At 43.9% G+C, this 20072-nt stretch overlaps 1 protein-coding gene across 6 annotated transcripts in view; it reads right to left on the bottom strand.

The window, feature by feature from the left end:
* The window catches only part of TNFSF4 (TNF superfamily member 4), a 304021-nt gene that overhangs the window by 226444 nt on the left and 57505 nt on the right, over positions 1 to 20072 (bottom strand). For 2 of the 6 annotated variants that reach the window (XR_010112015.1, XR_008625165.3), the window contains one exon: positions 9496 to 18723. The exons of the other annotated variants lie outside the window; for them this stretch is intronic. The gene's annotated coding sequence lies outside the window, so the exon portion shown is untranslated. Of the gene's footprint in view, positions 1 to 9495; positions 18724 to 20072 lie in introns of those variants that run through there. 6 annotated transcript variants of the gene reach the window in all.

The following is a 20072-nucleotide window of genomic DNA, read 5'->3' as shown; positions in this document are numbered from 1 at the left end:
AGGGGCAGTGTTTTGTTCTTACTGGAATAGACACTCTGGATGCAGATTTGTGTTCCCTGAACACAACGCTTTTGCGAGAACTACCTTCCATAAGCTTACAGAATGACTTATCCACTGTCATGGCATTTCACACAGCATTTTTTCTGATCAAAGAACTCACTTCACAGCAAATAAAGTGTAGCATGGAATTCACTTGTCTTACCGTGTTTTCCACCATCCTGAAGCAGCTGATTTGACAGAATATTGGAATGGTCTTTTGAAGACTCAATTATAGCACTAGTTAGGTGGCAATATCTGCAGAACTGGGCAAGACTCCCTCAGAAAACTGTATATGCTCTGAATCAGCAAGGAATAGATAGTGCTGTTTCTCCCATAGCCAGGATTCTCAGGTCCAGGAATCAAAGGATAGGAACAGGAGTGTCACCTCTTATTGTTACTCCAGTTACACCAGTAAAACGTTTCCTTCCTGTTCCTTCAACTTTATGTTCTGCCTGTCTAGAGGTCTTAATTTCAAAAGGAGAAATGCTTCAACCAGGAGACAATGAACAACAATGGTTCCATTGAATTGGAAATTAAAACTGCCACCTGGCCACTTTGGGCTCTTCATGCCTCTGAATCAACAGACAAAAAAAAGGAGTTCCTTTGCTGACTGGGGTGATTGATCTTTACTCCCAAGGGAAATTGAACTACTACTCACAATGGAGTAAGGAAGAGTATATCTCTCATACAGGAGATCCCTGGGGGCATCTCTTACTATTACTCTGCCCTGTGATTAGGTCAGTGGAAAACTACAGCACAATCCAGACAGAACTACTAATGGCCCAGATGCCTCACTAATGAAGTTGGGGTCACTTCACCAGGAAAAGAATCACAACCAACTGAGAAACTTGCTGAAGGCAAAGGCAATACGAATAAGTAGTGATAGAAAGTAGTTATAAATGCCAGCAATGACCACATGACTACTTACAGAAACAAGGACTCTAATTGTCATGATTATTTCCTCCTTATTTTGTTATGAATACAATTGTGTATGTGCATATATATATATACATATATATTTGCTTTCTTTCCTCTCTTACTCTCTTATTATATAACATAAAATGTATTGTTTAATCATAGTATTTAAGTTTTGTTAATTTTACATCGTAGTGTTTAAGTTATAAGATTTCAAGAAGGGTAAACCTCACTCAAGTGCTTTAACTCCTCTTCTGGGAAAAAGGTTATACATTTTGTTGTCTACAGGATAGTAATATCATGTGGAATTATGAACTTGTTATCGTCTTTATTTGGAGGTTAAGTATGGTTTCAGGAGGCACATATGAGTATCAAGTTGGCAAGGGGTGGACTTGTGATGGTTAATTTTATGTGTCAACTTGGCTGGATCACAGAAGCTCAGATATTTGGCCAAAGATTATTTGTGAGTGTGTCTGTCAAGGTGTTTACAGATGAAATGGGTGTTTGGATCTACAGACTGTCCTCCCCAATGAGGACTGATATCACCCAGTCTGTTGAGGACATGAAAAAAACTAAAGGTGGAAAAAGGAAGAACTCACTCCTTCTGCCTGGCCACTTGAGTTGAAACATCTGTTTTCTCCTGCCCTTGGTCTGAGACTTACACCATCATCTCCCCAACTTCTTAGGCCTCAAGACTCAGACTGAACTACACCACTGGCTTTCCTGTATCTCAAGCTAGCAGACAGCAGATCATGAAGCTTCTCAGCCTCCACAGTCACATAAGTCAATTCCACACGCATACACAACACACACACACACACCCATATACATACATATATACACACATATACATATATGTCTGGAGAACTCAGGTTAATACAACTATATATTTGGGAAAGGCTTGTCATTAATAATAAGTCCATTTGTTGAAAAATGCTGCTAATGTCCTATCTTATGGGCAATGGTTTGTCAGACATTAGATCATCCTTATTTTTGCCTTGTTACGTGGCCAGTGTAAAGTTTGTGCCAGCTAGAGCTCTCTGTCAGTTTCGTATTTTCCATTTGCACTTGTGTTGTTAATATGTCTTCAAAATTCATGGCTTCTTTACAACGATATTTTTAACCATTGGCCTCAAATCCTAAGCTTCTTTTTTTATGCTCAGAAACTTTCTATTGGGAGCAGGTTGTGGGCAAATAAATGTCTATTCTTTTACCCTAGGTCAAAGATGCATTCCTAAGTTATTCTTCCCACACCTCAGCCAAAGGTACAACACATCTGCAATCCTGAGAGGCAGAAATAATAATACCTGTACTTACCATAGGCTGATTTGCCATAGGACCCTGGAGAAGCCACTTCACCTACTATTAATTGGCCTTCTGTGCCTTGCAAGAGGATTTTTCAAATCTCAGCCTTCACAAACCACAGTAGAGCTTCTGGGACTCCATATTGTTGCTGTCACAGCCCAGCTTGTGTATACATCCTGCCACAACCAAAACCCAACCAGAGGTAATAATTTCAGATTTTGAAGTTCCCTTTATTTCCACACCTGACCTAATTTTGTAATATGCCCTGGGCCATGCTCTGCACTGACATGTATCCCACCTTCATCAGTCAGATGGAACGTATTCAGCCAACTGGAAAAGGGGTACAAATCTCACCTTTCCCCAGAGCACTATTTCTCATCAATCCTGCTTCAAGGTCATCACCATGTTCAGCAAATGAAGCTCCTTGATGACCCCATCATATAGCTTAGGCACATGGCAGAGAAGGGTGAGTTTGGGCCAGAAATCTGTAAGGACAGAAAAGTAGCCAGTGGCTTTCAAACAATCCCCTGGAGGGCTTGTAGGCTCCTGAGCCTCATACCCAGAGTTTCTGATTCAGGGAGTCTGAGGTGAGGCCTGAGAATTTGCATTTCTTTTTTTTTTTTTTTTTTTTTTTTTTTTTCTTTTTGAGATAGGGTCTCACTCTGCATCCAGGCTGGAGTGCAGTGGCACAATCACAGCTCACCACAGCCTCAACCTCCCAGGCTCAAGTGATCCTCCAACCTCAGCTGCCTGAGTAGCTGGGACCACAGGTGCTCACCACGATACCCAGCTAATTTTTTATTTTTTGTAGAGACGGTATCTCCCTATGTTGCCCAGGCTAATCTCAAACTCCTGTGCTCAAGTGACCCTCCAGCCTCAGCCTCCCAAAGTGCCAGGATTACAGGCATGAGCCACCACACCTGGCCCAAGAATTTGCATTGCTAACAAGTTTTCAGGTGATAACTGAGGCTGCTGGTCCATGGACCACACTTTGAGTAACACTCCAGACTAGGCCAAAGGATACCTGAGTGCTTGTCTGGCATCATCTGGCCATTTTTTCGCCCTAGAAATGCCATCTGTTATCTAGCAGCCTGATGCTACTGCTAGCCAGCAGAGACCATCAAGGCCCAAACACATAGATGCATTTTTATGCTCCAGGAGCTTTGCAACATAAAGGAGTTTGCCAATGTAAGTGTCTGGGTCTTTTCTAGAAGCTCCCTAATTTGTAGGATAATTTACCTCCCCATGCTTTATGTAAGCGCAGGGAACAGAGGACAATCAATTCCACACTGACATTTTCTGACAGATCTACATATGTAACAATTGAGATTTGAAATGGTATCATCAAACAAAACCCTGAGTAGTCTTTCAACTGAGTAGTCTTTCAAGCGTTTTCAGCTAGGCGCGGTGGCTCACGCCTGTAATCCCAGCACTTTGGGAGGCCAAGGCAGGTGGATCATGAGGTCAGGAGTTCAAGACAAGCCTGGCCAAGATGGTGAAACCCCATCTCTACTAAAAATACAAAAATTAGCTGGGTGTGGTGGCGGGTGCCTGTAATCCCAGCTACTTGGGAGGCTGAGGCAAGAGAATCGCTTGAACCCAGGAGGCAGAGGTTGCAATGAGCTGAGATCACACCACTGCACTCCAGCCTGGGCGACAGAGAGAGACCGTGTCTCAAAAAAAAAAAGAGAGTTTTCATTTTTTCATTTTGTGTTTGTTTGTTTAGTGCCTGAAGGGGGAAATATAAAAGAGTAAGACATGATACCGGCACAAAGAGACCTGAAAATCTATTGGAGGAAATAAGATATATAAGGACAGGCTCATTGCAGAGCGTGGAATGCAGTCCAGGAACATAGAGCACTAGACATGGAAGCAAGAGACCATGACCCCATGTCTATTGACGCTCCATTGCTGACTTATTGTGTGATAATGGGGCAAGTCCCTTTGCCTTGCATGCGGTGACAAACTCTTGGAATCTGTATAACTATGCAGACCACAGATATGATATCTCCTGGGACCATGATTCTCTAGGGACAACTCTGTCCCTGAGAGCTAAGCCCCAGGGATGATAGCTAATCCTGGGACACATAAAACTAAGTTATCAGGACCCCCATGGAATCACCCACAGGGAGTAACTCAGAGCAGCAGCCTACTGCAGAGAGGGAAGTAGCACCTACAGCCAGCTGTGCTAAGGCAAAAACTATTTTTTTAGAACTTACCACGTACCAGGTACTATTCTTAGTTAAATGTATCATTTTGTTAATCCACACAACATCCCTATAAGGAACTGTAATTATTCATCTGCCTGGGATGCTTTTCCCAGTCACCCACATGGCTCATGCCCTCACCTACTTCAAGTCTTTGCTCAAATGTCACCTCTACAATAAGGCCATCCCTGACTGCCATTTTTTTTTTTTTTTTTTTTTTTTTAAGACAGAGACTTGCTCTGTCGCCAGGCTGGAGTGCAGTGGCACGATCTCAGCTCACTTCAATCTCTACCTCCCAGGTTCAAGCAATTCTTCTGCCTCAGCCTCCCAAGTAGCTAGGATTACAGGCATGCACCACCATGCCCTGATAATTTTTGTATTTTTAGTAGAAATGGGGTTTCACCATGTTGGCCAAGCTGGTCTCAAACTCCTGACCTCAAGTGGTCCACCTGCCTGGGCCTTCCTAAGTGCTGAGATTACAAGTGTGAGCCACCCTGCCCAGCCCTGACTGCCCTCTTTTAAACTATAACATCTTCCTTCTTTCCCCAAAACCCCTATCCATTTTACTCTGCTCTATTTTTTTGCATCACATTTATCACATTCTAACATGCTATATATAATTTACTTATGTTCATTGTCTATCTTCCCCTATTAAATGTAAGTTTCCTGTGGGCAGAGATTTCTGTCTGTTTTGCTCACTGATGTATCCCAAGTACCTAAACAGCCAACAGCAAGTCCCAAGGTAAAGGGCTAGACTGCAAATATGTTCGACTTTGTGGGCCATATGGTTTCCATTGCAACTACTCAACTCTGCCTTCATAAGACAAAAGCAGCCACACTAACACACAAAATGGGTGTAGCTGGGGTCCAGTAAAATTTTATTTACAGGCACTGCAACTCGAATGTAATATAGTCTTCACATATCACAATATATTTGGCTTTTATTTTTCAACCACTTAAAAGTATAAAAACTATTCTTAGTTCACAGGCCACATAAACAGGCAGCAGGCTGGAATTGGCCCACAGGTCACAGTTTACCAATCCCTGAGCCAGAATCTATTAAGGGCTCACATGGAAACCACTGTGCCAAGATATTTGAGGGCACTTGAAAGTGGGATGTTACTTTAAGTATATGAAACATTTCTTATACAATCAAGTATACACACATTATTAATGTGTTTGCCAGGTACCTTTCCATAGTACCAAGGTAAATTTAGGTTTATTCACTGTCTGAATTATGTACAACTCATTTAAATTAAATAAGATTGGCACAATGAAGTTGTCAAGTTTTCAAAGATTACATAAAAAGAGTAGATGGTAAACAATTCTGGCCCTAAACATCTCATGCATCTCACATTGTACCTCATTGATAAATCCAAATTTCCAGCATGAGCATTGGATTTGATTTTATTATTATTTAAAAAGCAATTGACAGAACTAGTAACTAAACCAGTTATGATGCTGTAGGCATTTTCAACTGTGACTCATACTGCGAAATATGGAGTTAGCTCATCTCAACAGGACAGAAAAGGCTGCATGGCACGTGGGTGTGTGTTATTGGATCTAGAGTTTGATCTCGACCCACTTCTCACCTGTGGGCCCTGTGCATTTGAGTTATCTGGTAAGGAGGGTGGGCCCAGATCAGTTTTCACACTGGCAAGTTAGTTCAAGGCTATATTCTTGTAGACACACCCTGCTTTCCCAAAACTGAGGTAGACATTGTGCAATACCATACAAACACACTCAAAGGAAGCAGGGCTTTGGCATATAGTAGGCACTCAATAAATATTTGAATCAACAAATAAATATATGGATAGCTCTGAACTACTAGGGGGAAAAAAAGCACTCATTTGAGTAAACAGGTCATCATTAATTATTATTTACTGTACTCTATTCTTGTCTGCCATAGGAAAAACAAGAGCTATATGCCCCAGTGCTTGACCACTAATTTATTTACTTATTTCACAAAAATTATTAAATACCTACTATGTTCCAGGAACTCTACAGGGAATTTGGCCTACATAGCTAACGAAGACATTACAGGGTTGCATTATAACTTCCATGAGTCCTAGGCACTTTTGCCTTCATGGACCCCTTCTTCCATTAAAAAAATTAAAATTTTTATTTTACATTGTCTTAAAGATAAATATAATTCAGGCCGGATTCATTGCTATGTTCTTAATTATTATACTCACTATTTCTTCAGAATTTAAAAGCAATTAATATGAAAACATTGTCGTGGACCCTAAAATTACCCTGGGCCCTGGGCTCTGTGTCTGTTGTGCCCAGTGGGGCGATTGCCCTGCGACAGTCTCTGTCTTCCTGCCTCCTGTCCTGAATGAATCGGTCCAAATGTTACTCAAAGGAGCTGATCAAAGTAGCTGGGACCTGGGGAGAATTCCCAGGTGTGGGAATCCTGAGAGGTAATTATGGAGAGCTTCCGAATGGAGAGCCTGTGGCCGTGGGGTGAAAGTGAAAGTGAACAGTGACAGCGGCCTGTTGGGTGGTACTGGGTTCTGAGCAGGGCGAGGAGGGGAATCTAGTTGGGGGGATGGGGAGACAGTAGCAATGGCAAGGCAGGATATTACAGCAGCAGCAGGATGAGAAGGGTGACTGCATCACTCGGTGCAGACTGCTGGCACCTGAGTGGAGTAAGGCTGATGGCTGTGCAGGGAGCAAAGGCGGTGGCCACTGGAGAGGCAGGTGGTGCGGGAGGGGAGAAAAGCAGACCAAACAGCCTGGCGTGGGGTGTTGGGGCCCAAGAAGGATGAGGAGGATATTAGCACAGTCCGTGTGGAATGTCAGAACCTGAGGGTAGATCAAGGTAACCAGCTTCTCACAGTCAGAAAAAGAAGTTACAAATCTGGCCAGGCGCGGTGGCTCACACCTATAATCCCAGCACTTTGGGAGGCCGAGGTGGGCAAATCACTTGAGACCACCCTAGGCGATATGACGAAACCCCATCTCCATAAAAAAGTATAAAAATTTGTCGGGTGTGGTCGCACACACCTGTAATCCCAGCTACTCAGGAGGCTGAGGTAGAATAATCACTTGAGCCCAGGAAGTGGAGGTTGCAATGAGCTGAGATCATGCCACTGCACTCCAGCCTGGGTGACAGAGCAAGACTCTGCCTCAAAAAAAAAAAAAAAAAAAAAAAAAAAAAAAAAAAAAAAAAAAAAGTTACAAATCTGGAAAGTGAAAACTAGAATGAATCTGTGCTGCTGTTAGATTAAAATCATCACTATCAGCATGAATTCATGCTTTCCTGTAATATACAGATATAAAACTAGATGTAAATGGGTGTGTGTGTGTGTGTGTGTGTGTGTGTGTGTGTGTGTGTGTGTGTCCTAGCTCTATACATTGAGAGCCTGGGAGCAGAGACATCCCAATAGCAATGAACACAGCTATCATCCATATTTTGATTTCTGCTATGGTTTGACAGTTTTTATCCCCTACAAAATTCATATATTTAAATCCTAACCCCCAGAGTGATGGTATTAGGAGGTGGGGACTTTGGGAGGTGATAAGGTCATCAGGGCAGAGGTCCAGGTATGGGATTCATGCCCTTATAGAAGAGGCTCAGAGAGCTGCCTTGCCCCTTATACAGCCAGAAAGTTGGCAATCTGCATCTCACAGGCAAACCCTCATCAGACCCCAACCATGCTGGCACCCTCATCTTGAACTTATCAGCCTCCAGATCTGTGGAAAATACACTTCTGTTGTTTATAAGCTAACCAGTCTATGGTATTTGTTATAGCAACCCAAACAGACTAAGACAACTTCTAAATACCATTTTCCATGAAAAAGAGCCAGGCCCCTCAGGAGAAATGGCAAGAAAATTACAAGATGAGTTTGGAATACCTTGTTGTTCCAGAAGGCAAGGACATGTACAAAGAATGATAGGAACAGGCAAGAAAATATACAAAGAATGATAGGAACACTGGCCAAATTGGGAACAATTTGATGAAAACAGATTAGAACCCAATAGATAAAATAAGCTTCCATGGGTCCATACTAATATAAATAATTGATTGATTAATAAGGAAGAAAGTAAGTTTTTTCTTATAGTAGAATGCCAACTAATTAAATGCAGAATGGATAATTAAATTTAAAAATCACTGCTTGGCAACCGTCATAATAGTATGGTTTTAGACAAGAAATATCAATGGATGCTAAAACTAATGGATGAACATTTCATGCAGAATGGAGTTTTTTTTTTTTTCTTTTGAGACAGGGTCTCACTCCTGTCACTCAGGCTGGAGTGCAGTGGCTCGATCACTGCAGCCTCAACTTCCCAGGCCCAGGTGATTCTCCCACCTTAGCCTACCGAGTAGCTGGGACTACAGGCATGCGCCACCATGTCTGGCTAAATTTTGTATTTTTAGTAGAGACGGGGGGTTTCACCATGTTTCCCAGGCTGGTCTCAAACTCCTGGCCTAAAGTGATCCACCCTCCTTGGCCTCACAAAGAGTTGGGATTACACGGATGAGCCACTGCACCTGGCCAGAATGGGATATTTAAATAGTCTCAAAGTACCTTCCATAAAATATTTACAAATTTTTTTAAAAAATAATAATTTTACAGTGAAGAGGACTGGCAGACACCTCTTAATTAAGTTTTCAAAGTGAACATCACCATTAATAAGACAAACTGAAATTGTGCACCACCTGTAGGATGCAATGAGAAGACCATACACAGCATCACTTCTCTGCTATTCCTACCAAAAATGAAAAGCATTACCTAAATCTAATTCTGAGGAAATATGAGACAAACTCAAATGAAGGAGCATTCCACAGAATAACTGTAATCTACTAAAATGTGAAGGTCATGGAATCAAGGAAAGACTGAGGAACTCCCCTACTCTGAGAGGGTCAAAGAGGCACAACAACCAAATGCAGTGCTTGATCCTGAACTTCTGCGATAATCACATTTATTGGGACAGCTGGGGAAACTGGAATGGTGTCTGCAGATTCAATGTTAGTAATGTATTAATGTTATTAATACTTTTATAACTTAGATAGTTGTATTATTTTTATATAGAAGAATGTCCTTGGGTCCAGGAATGATACATTCAAATATTAAAGTGATATGGCATCATGCAATAATTTCCTCTCCAACAGTTCAGAAAAAAAAGTCATTATACTATTCTTGCCAGTTTTCTTTAAGATTGAAATTATTTCAAAATAAGAAGAAAAAATTAAATTGAAAGTCATCAAACTTTTTAAGGTAAGGCCCAAGACTACAGAATTTATAACTGAACTATTGTGTATTCCCTGAAGGACATTTGCTTTTAGTGATTTTTTCTTAAAAATCAAGTATTCTTTTCTGGCATAAAAATATGACTCCCACATGCAAATCTAATCTACAGTGTGAGAAGTGCAGGCAGTGGTTACGCTGGCAGGAGGATGAAGGGGAAGTGGTGGCTGGCAGTAAGCCCTGAGGAGCTCCCGCAGCTCTCCATGCTTCCTGATCTAGGCTCTGAGTGCACAGGTGTAAGTCCTTTATGTACATGTACACCCTCCTGCTGCATTCAGGGTTTGTACTCTTTTCTGTATACATATTATACTTCAATAAAACGTAAACTTAAATTTTTTAAAAAACCAGGTGCAGTGGCTCACACCTACAATCCCAGCAATTTGGAAGGCCAGGGTGGATGGATCACTTGAGCCCAGGAGTTTGAGACCAGCCTGGGCAACATAGTGAGACCTCATCTCTACAAAAAATCAAAAAATGAGGCGGGAGGATCACCTGAGCCTTGGAGGTTGAGGCTACAGTGAGCCGTGATTGCACCACTGCACTCCAGCCTGGGTGACAGAGTGTGACACTGCCTCAATTTAAAAATAAAAAATAAAAAAAGACACAGGCCTTGATCTTAAGAAGTCCACAATCCAGCATAAACAGAAGATGATGACAGCTGTCACAGTTGCATGTCTGACACCCACAAACCAACAGTGAATCACCAGACTAACCTACAAAGAAGCTCTAAATTTGTGGTTCAACAGGAATTCAAGGAATAAGGTTACTGGGGCCCAGGAAAGTAAATAGATATATATATACATTCACTCACTCACTGGTTCTCCGTATACTCACTCATCAACTCCCCATTTCTTCTTCTCAAATAAAAGTTGTAAATGGGTGTCAAGATTCTATTTTGGTACCACCTTATTACTACCTTCCTCTCACAATGGGAGGGAACATTCAAAAGATATTTAAAGGGACTTGGTCATAGGAAGCCCCCAGTGGTACCTTAATAGTTGTGAGCATGTCTAAGTGAGCCCACGTGGTGGAGATGTGATGTAAGAGATGGGAAATGAGGGAGTCAGAAGTGGTCTCACCATGTCACTGGCCTCCAGGTTATCATCCAATGTCCATCATTTCCTACCTGCTGCTAGTGAGAAGACCTTGGTGCTCCTTGGACTGAACTTTGGCCTAGGACTTGCCTGAAGCTCTGTGTACAGCTTTAAACCCCAGCTTTCCAGCACTGACCACCATGACAGGACGGAACCCAGTGTCCTGGGGTAAAACCCAAGGGGTAGCAGCTGCACTGGGGAGACATGTACCCAGTCTGGACTAGTCCTTAATGTGTGGTTTTCACCTTCATGAAGGCCTCTCATGCTTCTTTCTTTGACAGGAAGGACTTGGGGGAAGTCCCTCTGATTTCCCCCTGCTGACACTGGTCCGCTTTGGCCGCTTGACGTGTGTGGGCTTCCTGAAGTCTCTGTTGCTGCGGACCAGGGCATATCACTTTGCCCATGGCCAAAGGAAGAAAGGAAAATTTCCACCCACCTGAGATAGGCTGCTTCTATCTTCAGCCTGAGGCAGAGCAGTCATCACTCATCACCAGCACCCCTCAGGTCTTTCTTTGCTGGACTAGTGTCAGGGGCAGGGGCAGGGGCGGGGACAGTTCAATCCAGGAGACCTGGGTTCCAGCTGTAGTTCTGGTTTAGCTGTGCTTCTTCCCTAGCTCTGTGATGACAAGCAAATTATTTTTCATGTCTTCACCTTGGCTTCCTAATCTGGACTATAAGAAGGTATTTTAAAATAATCTCTAAAATCCTCTAGAATATAAATTCCATGAGGATGTCATCTTGCAGCAGAAGAGCTCAATAAAATATTTGATCAAGAAATAGTTAGGCTGAGTGCAGTGGCTCACTCCTGTATTCCCAGAACTTTGGGAGGCTGAGGTGGGCAGATCACTTGAGGCCAGGAGTCTGAGACCAGCCTGGCCAACATGGCAAAACTCCATCTCTACTAAAAATACAAAAAAATTAGCTGGACATGGTGACACACACCTGTAATCCCAGCTACTCAGGAGGCTGAAGCATGAGAATCACTTGAACCCAGGAGGCAGAGGTTGCAGTGAGCCAAGATCACACCACTGCACTCCAACCTGGCCAAAGAGTGAGACTCTCTCAAAAAATAAAAATAAAAAAATTTTAAAAAGGAAATAGTTGGCCAGGTGCAGTGGCTCATGCCTGTAATCCCAGCACTTTGGGAGGCCGAGGCGGGCAGACCACGAGGTCAGGAGTTCGAGACTAGCCTGGCCAATACGGTGAAACCCCGTCTCTACTAAAGATACAAAGAATTAGCTGGGTATGGTGGTGGGCACTTGTAATCCCAGCTACTCAGGAGGCTAAGGCAGGAGAATTGCTTGAACCTGGGAGGCGGAGGTTGCAGTGAGCTGAGATTGCGCCATTGCACTCCAGCCTGGCAACAGAGCAAGATTCCATCTCAAGAAAAAAAAAAAAAAAGGAAATAGTTAAAGGAATCTCTTCTGAGGTCAACTGCCCCATGTCTCATCCACTTGGCCTGCCTCTGATTTCAGCCACAACTATAGTAAATAGACAGTGCCTGCAAAGCTCAGACTCACCCTGTGACAGTGCCCCATCTCAAGGCCAGCCCTACAAGTCTATCTGCTTTCTGTCTTCGTTTCTGGCTCAGCCTCACTGCCTCACAATCTCAAATGCAACAAAAACATTTTACTTCTTCGTCCTTCAAAGTCATTAACTTGCGCATGATCTCAGAGTGTGCAAAGATTTTCTAAACGGAACAAATTAAAAGCATTAAAAGATTTTCTAAATAGAAAGATTTTCTAAATAGAACCAATTAAAAGCATTAACCATAGGAAAGACTAACGATTTGAACTAATATTCCTAAAAAGACATCGTTAGGAGAGTCAAAACGCAACTATGAGCTAAGAAAATATATTTGCAATATATGTATTTAGCAAAGGACTCATATCCAAAATAAAGAACTGCTGCAAGTCAATAACAGAAAGATCAACAGCCAGCCACCAAAGATTACATATTATTCCATTCATATAGAATTTAAAAATGGGTAAAATTTCCATTAATGGTAACAGAAGTCGGAATAGTGATTATCTTTGAGTGGAGTATTACAGAGAAGGACTACAAGGGGAGGTGCTGGGTTGATGGAAATGATCAGTATCTCAATCTCAGTAATGATTCCACAGGTGTATACAACGGATTTTATGTAAAATTCATCAAGTTGTATACTTTGTACACTTTGCAACAGATAAGTTTGAGTTCAATAAAAAAGGGGGTGGGAATCGAGGCTGTTTAGGTCACATACTCACTCCTGCATCCAAGGGAATACAGTGTGTTGATTGGCTTGGGACGGGGTCCTATGGCCCATCCCGAGGGCTGAGGATGGAGCCCACCCAGACCAAAAATGGACAGAGGAGGGAATCTCCAAGGGGGATTGAGAAGTATTTGCAGAAGATGAGGAAAAAGATGTTCTAAGGGAGACAACTAATTTCTAATGGTCAGGACAGAGGTGGGCCTTACCTTTAGCAAGTGGAGCTGGAAAATACAGGAGAGAGAGAAAGACAGAGACACAGAGACAGACAGACAGGGGCAGAGAGATGCAGAGTAACCAGCCGTCGGCTTTCCAATTCTTTGTTCTCACTCCTGTGAGTGAAGCTGCACTTCCTATGTGGGGGTTCTGAAAGGTTTCCCTATATCTGTGGGGGAACTTGTTATTCTTTTTGACCATCTGGCATTTTGAGCCTGCTTTTAATTGTTTGGGGAAGTTCCCCACCTTATGAATCTTGACAGGAGGCAGAGTTGCCTCCCACTCTCAGTGCCGAAAATGCCAGTGTTCATGATCTAAGCTCAGCCAAGGAGACAGCAGCGCTCCAGAATCACAGAGACCACAGGGCACATCGGTGTGGAGGACTTGGTCATAGAAGAGTCTAGTCCAGCAGTGTCACAGCAGGCCAGTGTTCACAGGGTCAGAGGAGCGAGCAGCAGCAGCCGGCGCCCAGCAGCATAGCCCTGCAGTCCTCACGCCCCATTCTAAGGTGTGATGTTTGGCCCTTTTGCCAGCTGGCAGGCCCCACATCTGATCCTCCATCCTTCCTGCCAATCCTGTACCCCAGTCTATATCCTTTCAATAGTTCCTTTTTGGCCTAAACCAACCAATTCATGTACACTGCTTGAAACCAGGAATCCTAACTGATAATAACATGCTTTCAGAAAATTCCCCCTTTTAGTTTATACAGAGAAGCAAAGCCTGAATCCAAAAGAATGCTTCTACTGTGTGAATTTTCCACACCATCATATGGTCACAAGGAAGGTGTCTGCTGGCAAAAGACACTTAACACCCCACAAATCACATGACAGGAGGAAAGGGGGACAAGCCAACGTGTGAACTGCAGTTAGGTCCTCAACTCACCTTATGTTCAGTTCTCATCGTAAACCCACAGGATAGGTATTGTACTAGTGTGCTCAGGCTGCCATCACAAAGTACCACAGACTGGAGGGCTTAAACCACAGACATTTTTATTTTCTCACAGTTCTGGAGGTAAGAAGTCTAAGGTCAAGATGCCAGAAAATTCTGTTTCTGGTAAAACCTCCCTTCCTAGCTTGCAGACGGCCACCTTCTCACTGTGTCTTTGCATGGCCTTTCCTCTGTGTGTGCACAGAGGAAAAGATCTCTGGTATCTCTTCCTCTTCTTACAAGGACACCAGATTAGGGCCCCACCTTCTATGACCTCATTTAACCGTTACCTTCTTGGAGGCCCTGTTTCCAAATACAGTCATACTGCAGGTTAAGTCAATAAATGAATTATTGGGGGACGCAATTCAATAGGTAACAAGTATTGTCTCAATATTGCAAACAAGAAACATGAGGTTAAAGTTCTTGTCCAAGATCTAGATAAAGCCTTGGCACTTTTCAGTCTGCTTATGGTTTTCAGTCTTTCTTATCAAATCTTGGAAATTCAAGCTTCAAAGTATGAAGTAGAAGAAAAGTATGGTGTATCATAGAGCAGTGAGAAATGAATGAACCTGAGATGAAGCCAGTGTGACTGCCAGTCAGCCCTGGAGCGAGGGGATGGAATAACCCAGATATATCCACTGGCTCCTCTCCAAGCTTCAGCCATGCCATGGCTGGCACATCACTGCCTCGTAGCACCTTGGGTCCTGTGTTTGGGTCCTGACTCTCATATGACTTTGTGAGTGCTGACAAAGACTCCCTCCTTGACCAAACTTTAGTCGGGTTCCCTGAAGCCTTCTTCTCAACTAGGCCTTGCCCTTGACCTGATGAGCCAAGTTTTAGCAATGAATCTTGTTAAGTCCATTTACTGAGATTCTCTCACCCTCAACATCCAATCAAGCTCCTCTTCCTCCACCTAATCAAGTTCCTGTTAGTAATTTTCCATCCACTCCCCCAGCGTGCTGATTGGCTGTAAATCCCCCCTTATCCCTGATGTATTTGGGTTTCAATCCTCTCACCTATTGCAATCATCTTGACCCTTATTGCAATAGCCTTGAATAAAGTGTTCGTTGCTGTTTTTCACAGATATCAGGATAATTTTTCTTTAACAGTTTATTAGGGGCAAGACCATGTCTCACATTTCTCCTTACATATCTCCCCAACACATAGTTGTGCTTCAGCTGGTGCACTGTCAAGAGGCAAGTGAGTGGGTGGGAGGATGGGTGACACCTAAAAGTCCCATGGCCTAGCTACAGAGAAAAGTCAAAGAGCACCTTGAAGCCTATGAAGAATGGACAGTGGGATGAGCCTTAGGAAAAGGAAGATAGAAGAGAATAAAGGGAAGAAAACAGAGGGTTCCTAGCAGCATGTCAGACTCAATCGGAACCACCCTTACACTATCAATTTGGGACACTCCAGGAGCAAAGGGCCCCAGTCTTGATGGCCTGAGGGCCCCAAGTCCAAGGGGCAGCACTTGGCAGAGGGACAAACACTGGATAATTATTTTGGCCCTGATTTTGGTGTTCTCAGCTCTGCGACGTTAGGCAAATCAGCTAACCTCTGTGACCCTCAGCCTTTCCATGCATGAAATGACAGTAACAATGGCTCCCTCACAGGTGCAAGTAAGAATGTAAGTGAAATAATTTGTTTTCTTTTTTAGTATGCTTGATATTTACTGAGAAGAATGCAAATGCTCTTTCTAACTGGTATTCAGGAGCTGGGTTGAGGGCCTGTTTTTGTTTGTCTGTTTTGTTCATAGTATTTTTGCCTAAATGTGCGTATCTGTGGGACTGATGAAATTATGAAAGAAAAATGACAGCTGTGCAAAACTGGTGCATGGAAGAAAAGGAATGTCATGATGTGGGACTGCCAGGTCCACCGGGCCCCTGCAGCAAACCGATGGGGCAGGGAGTAGGTTGGGAGCCAACCAGGCCAGAAGATTGGCTCCTTTGGGAGTTGGCGAGCTGTCCAAATCAATGCCCAGGGAGGTAGAGCCAACCCAGGCTCTCCTAGGTTGGTCCTTGTCTCTAAAGGCAGGGTCTGTCGGTGAGATGTGGTGGGTGGTGATAGTGTAGCTCTCTGGGCACATGTAGGCTAAGCAGTGGCAGCAGCTGGGCTGTAGGTGGTCTGCCCAATATGTCACAGACCTCTGGCCTACAGCTGGGGCTCAGAACATGGTCCAAATTTGCAAAGGAGACATCCTGGGCTGGCCTGAGTAGGCAGCAGCGTGGTTTAAGGCAAGTCCCCTGCCCAGAGGCAGGCAAATGGAGCATCTTCCTGAACAAAGACAAGCACTACAGAGGGATGACGGAGAGAACCAGAGGGCAGAGGAGAGGGAAGGGGACCAAAGGGGCACCTGTGGAGGGTGGGCAGTGGCAGCTTACAGGGCCCTCCCCAACAGGGCCGAAGGGTCTCCCAGCCCAGTAACAATATCTTCATTATCATCCTGGCCAAAACACTGCTTCCTTTCACTGAGGACATTATAAATGTTATTTTTTTATTTTTATTTATTTATTTATTTATTTATTTTTTGAGAGAGAGAGAGAGAGAAGATCTCACTCTGTTGCCCAGGCTGGAGTGCAGTGATGTCATTTTGGCTCACTGCAACCTCAGCCTCCTGAATTGCTGGGACCACAGACGTGCGCCAGCATGCCCGGCTAATTTTTGTATTTTTAGTAGAGACAGGGTTTTGCCATGTTGCCTAGGCTGATCTCAAACTCCTGGACTCAAGCGATCCACCCGCCTCGGCCTCCCAAAGTGCTGGGATTACAGTTGTGAGCCATTGTGGCCGGCCACAAATGTTATTTTTAAAGCACACACACATTCCTGGTGGAAGGTAAGTATCCTCAGCACCCATTTCCTGAAACGTCTTTTAATCATCACAATATGGAGATTGTATTATTATCTCTATTTTAAAGACAGGGCAGTATTTTCCTGGGGCAGTATTTCCCAAATTGTGTCCCACGGAATGCTAATAACAGTACTAAGAGGTAAGTGGTGCTCACTTTTGAAAATGCTCCTATAGCCAAATATTTTTGAGAAATAATGCAGAGGAATGGTGCATTTGTGAGCATAGACCCAGGAGTCAGAGACACCTCGGTTTGGGGCCGAGCCCCACTGATTATCAGCTTTGCGGGTGCAGCAATAATAATCCTAGCTTCCTTATCTGGGATGTGGGAATAATGAAATACCCACTTCATAAGGTTCGTGTGAGGGTTGATGTTATGAGGTAACAAATGTAAAGCTCTTAGCACATAGCTGGTGCAAAAAAAGTCTTCAATAAACAAGAACTCTTATTGGCATTGTAGCAGGTTAAATATTGTTAACATCTTACAGCTAGACCTATAATTTTTTTAGGGAGAGATCAATTTTGTTTAGGAAAACATCTTAATAAACCACGTGGAAGCGTGGCCAGCAATGAGACTCTGAAGTTACAAGCCATCAATAACCAAGACCAAAACCTAGAAAACCAAGTTTGAAAAAGCCAGAGTCCCACAGAGGGTGAGTACTGATTTCTCTCATTGCCTGACATTATAACAAAGAGGTTCAGGGCACAAAGATGAGATCTCACCTCCGTCTTCACCTCCCTCTTTTTAGTACTACTCCATCCTTTACAGATTCACCTACACACACTCACACATGCACACACACCACTCCCTTTTCAGGAAGAAAGCTACAGGCTCCAGTTAATTAGAAATTCTACTATTTCAGCTTTATTACTTCCTCTTTACTCTCTGAACTTTAAAGGAACACATTTCTGTAAAGTTTAAATTATTTCAATGAGGTGTATTACCTTTTTAACTGGGGGTGGGAGGGAAGCACTTTTTTTTTCTTTTTTTTTTTTTAATGTTGAAGACTCCACTCAGTCATTTGAGCTCCAGGAAGCCTTCCCTGGCCACCCATAAGTTAAGAGAAGAGCCCCTCTTCTGAGCTCCCAGAGCACCCACTTCATACCTATGCTATAGAATACACCGCCAAGGACGGAAATTATCCAAAGGTTTGTGTCCATTGATTGCCATGCCAGGCATCCAGCTCTGCTGAAGCACGCAGGGGCCCTGACTTCCTCATTAGGTATTCTCAACACCTCCACCAGCAGCTGGTAGGCAGCAGAGCTATTGTTACTGAGCTGCCCACGGCACCAATGGATCTATGAATGAACCTGAACGTCTTCCCTGGAGAAAAGCACTTGCTTGTCAAGGGAGGAACAGGGGTCTGAAATGCTAACCCCTGCCCTATAGTATGGGTGTGCATACGGTGCACCTTCCAAAGCCCAGAGTGGCATTCTTATTACATCCCGGAAACCCCCTGGTCAGGGGCTTTTGGGGTGACATCCAATATGTAAATACCAGGGTCGGGTCCTGCTGAGTGGCATAACAGTGCCATATGTGAAAGTTCCACCAGCAGCAGAGGGCTCTTTCATTAGTCATTTCACTGCACACAGCTGTAAGGAATCTGGCGAAGCTTGATTTGGCTGGGAGGAGTGCATTTTCCACTTGTAGGCGTCTTGAAAACTTTCATACTAAAAAAAAAAAAAAAATTAACAACAAGAAAATCATCATAGTCCAAAATGAGAAGCCAGAAATTGAAGGTGGAGAGCCAGGGTAGCAAACATAATGGAGGGACTCCAAGACCAGGCTTCCACCAGGACCCTACACTGACTCACAGATGTGTAATGGTCATGGTGAGCCTTACATGTAAATAGAGATCCCAACATGTCCCAGAGGTAGTGGCTGTGGAAGCCTGGGCAAATGCCAGGCAGTATTCTAAGGTTAAGCATTGCTATGGTTTGAATGTGTCCCCCAAATTTCATGTGCTGGAAACTTAATTCCCAAATTCACATATCGATGACATTTGGAGGTAGGGCCTTTGAGAGGTAATTAAGATTAAATAAGGCCATGAGTGTGTGGCCCCCACGGTGGGGCTGGTGGCTTTATAAGAAGAGTTAGAGTAACCTGGCCGGGTGCTGTGGCTCACGCCTGTAATCCCAGCACTTTGGGAGGCCAAGGCGGGCGGATCACGAGGTCAGGACATCGAGACCATCCTGGCTAACACGGTGAAACCCCATCTCTACCAAAAAAATACAAAAAAATTAGCCGGGTGTGGTGGCGGGCACCTGTAGTCCCAGCTACTTGGGAGGCTGAGGCAGGAGAGTGGCCTGAACCTGGGAGGCGGAGCTTGCAGTGAGCTGAGATCACACCACTGCACTCCAGCCTGGGTGACAGAGCAAGACTCCGTCTCAGAAAAAAAAAAAAAAAAAAGAAGAGTTACCAAGCGGACAAGCCTGCTCTTGCCCCCTTGCCATGTGATGCCCTCTGCCACGTGAGGATGCAGCAAGAAGGCCTTCACCAAATGCCAGCACCATGTGCTTGGACTTCCCAGCCTCCAGAACTATAAGCAATAAATTTCTTGTCTTTATAAATGATCCAGTCTGTAGAATTCTGTTACAGCAATGGACTAAGACAGGCATGATTTGGGGTACAGAGAAGGAAAACTGAGAGGTCACAGAAGAGAGAGGAGGGTGGAAGCTTGGGGAGAGGCACTGATGGAACCAGCTTCCAACCTTCCCTGCAGGGCTTGGAAAGACCCATGAGGACACAAGGGAGAATAAAAGGAAGCAGCCCTGATTGCCATGGCTGGGTCAGGGTCAGGAGGCTAGGACTGCTTTATGTCCCTGCTATAATGGACTTATGGGTTTTTTAAGATTTTTAAAAATAGATTAACTATAGCTCCTAGAGCTGACTCTACTGATAACTTTACCCTGGACTCCCTCCCTGATTTTGACCTTAGTTTGTGTGGTGGGGGGGGATGAGAGGCTGCGGTCCAAATGGAATGCAGTTTGCCTGTCCTCTATCAGCATCAGTGCATCAC

The sequence above is a fragment of the Pan paniscus genome, chromosome 1 (genome assembly GCF_029289425.2).
Source record: "Pan paniscus chromosome 1, NHGRI_mPanPan1-v2.0_pri, whole genome shotgun sequence".
In the NCBI taxonomy this organism is placed as follows: Eukaryota; Metazoa; Chordata; class Mammalia; order Primates; family Hominidae; genus Pan; species Pan paniscus.
Note: the sequence above shows the minus strand (reverse complement) of the source record. Positions and strands in the feature narration are given on the sequence as shown.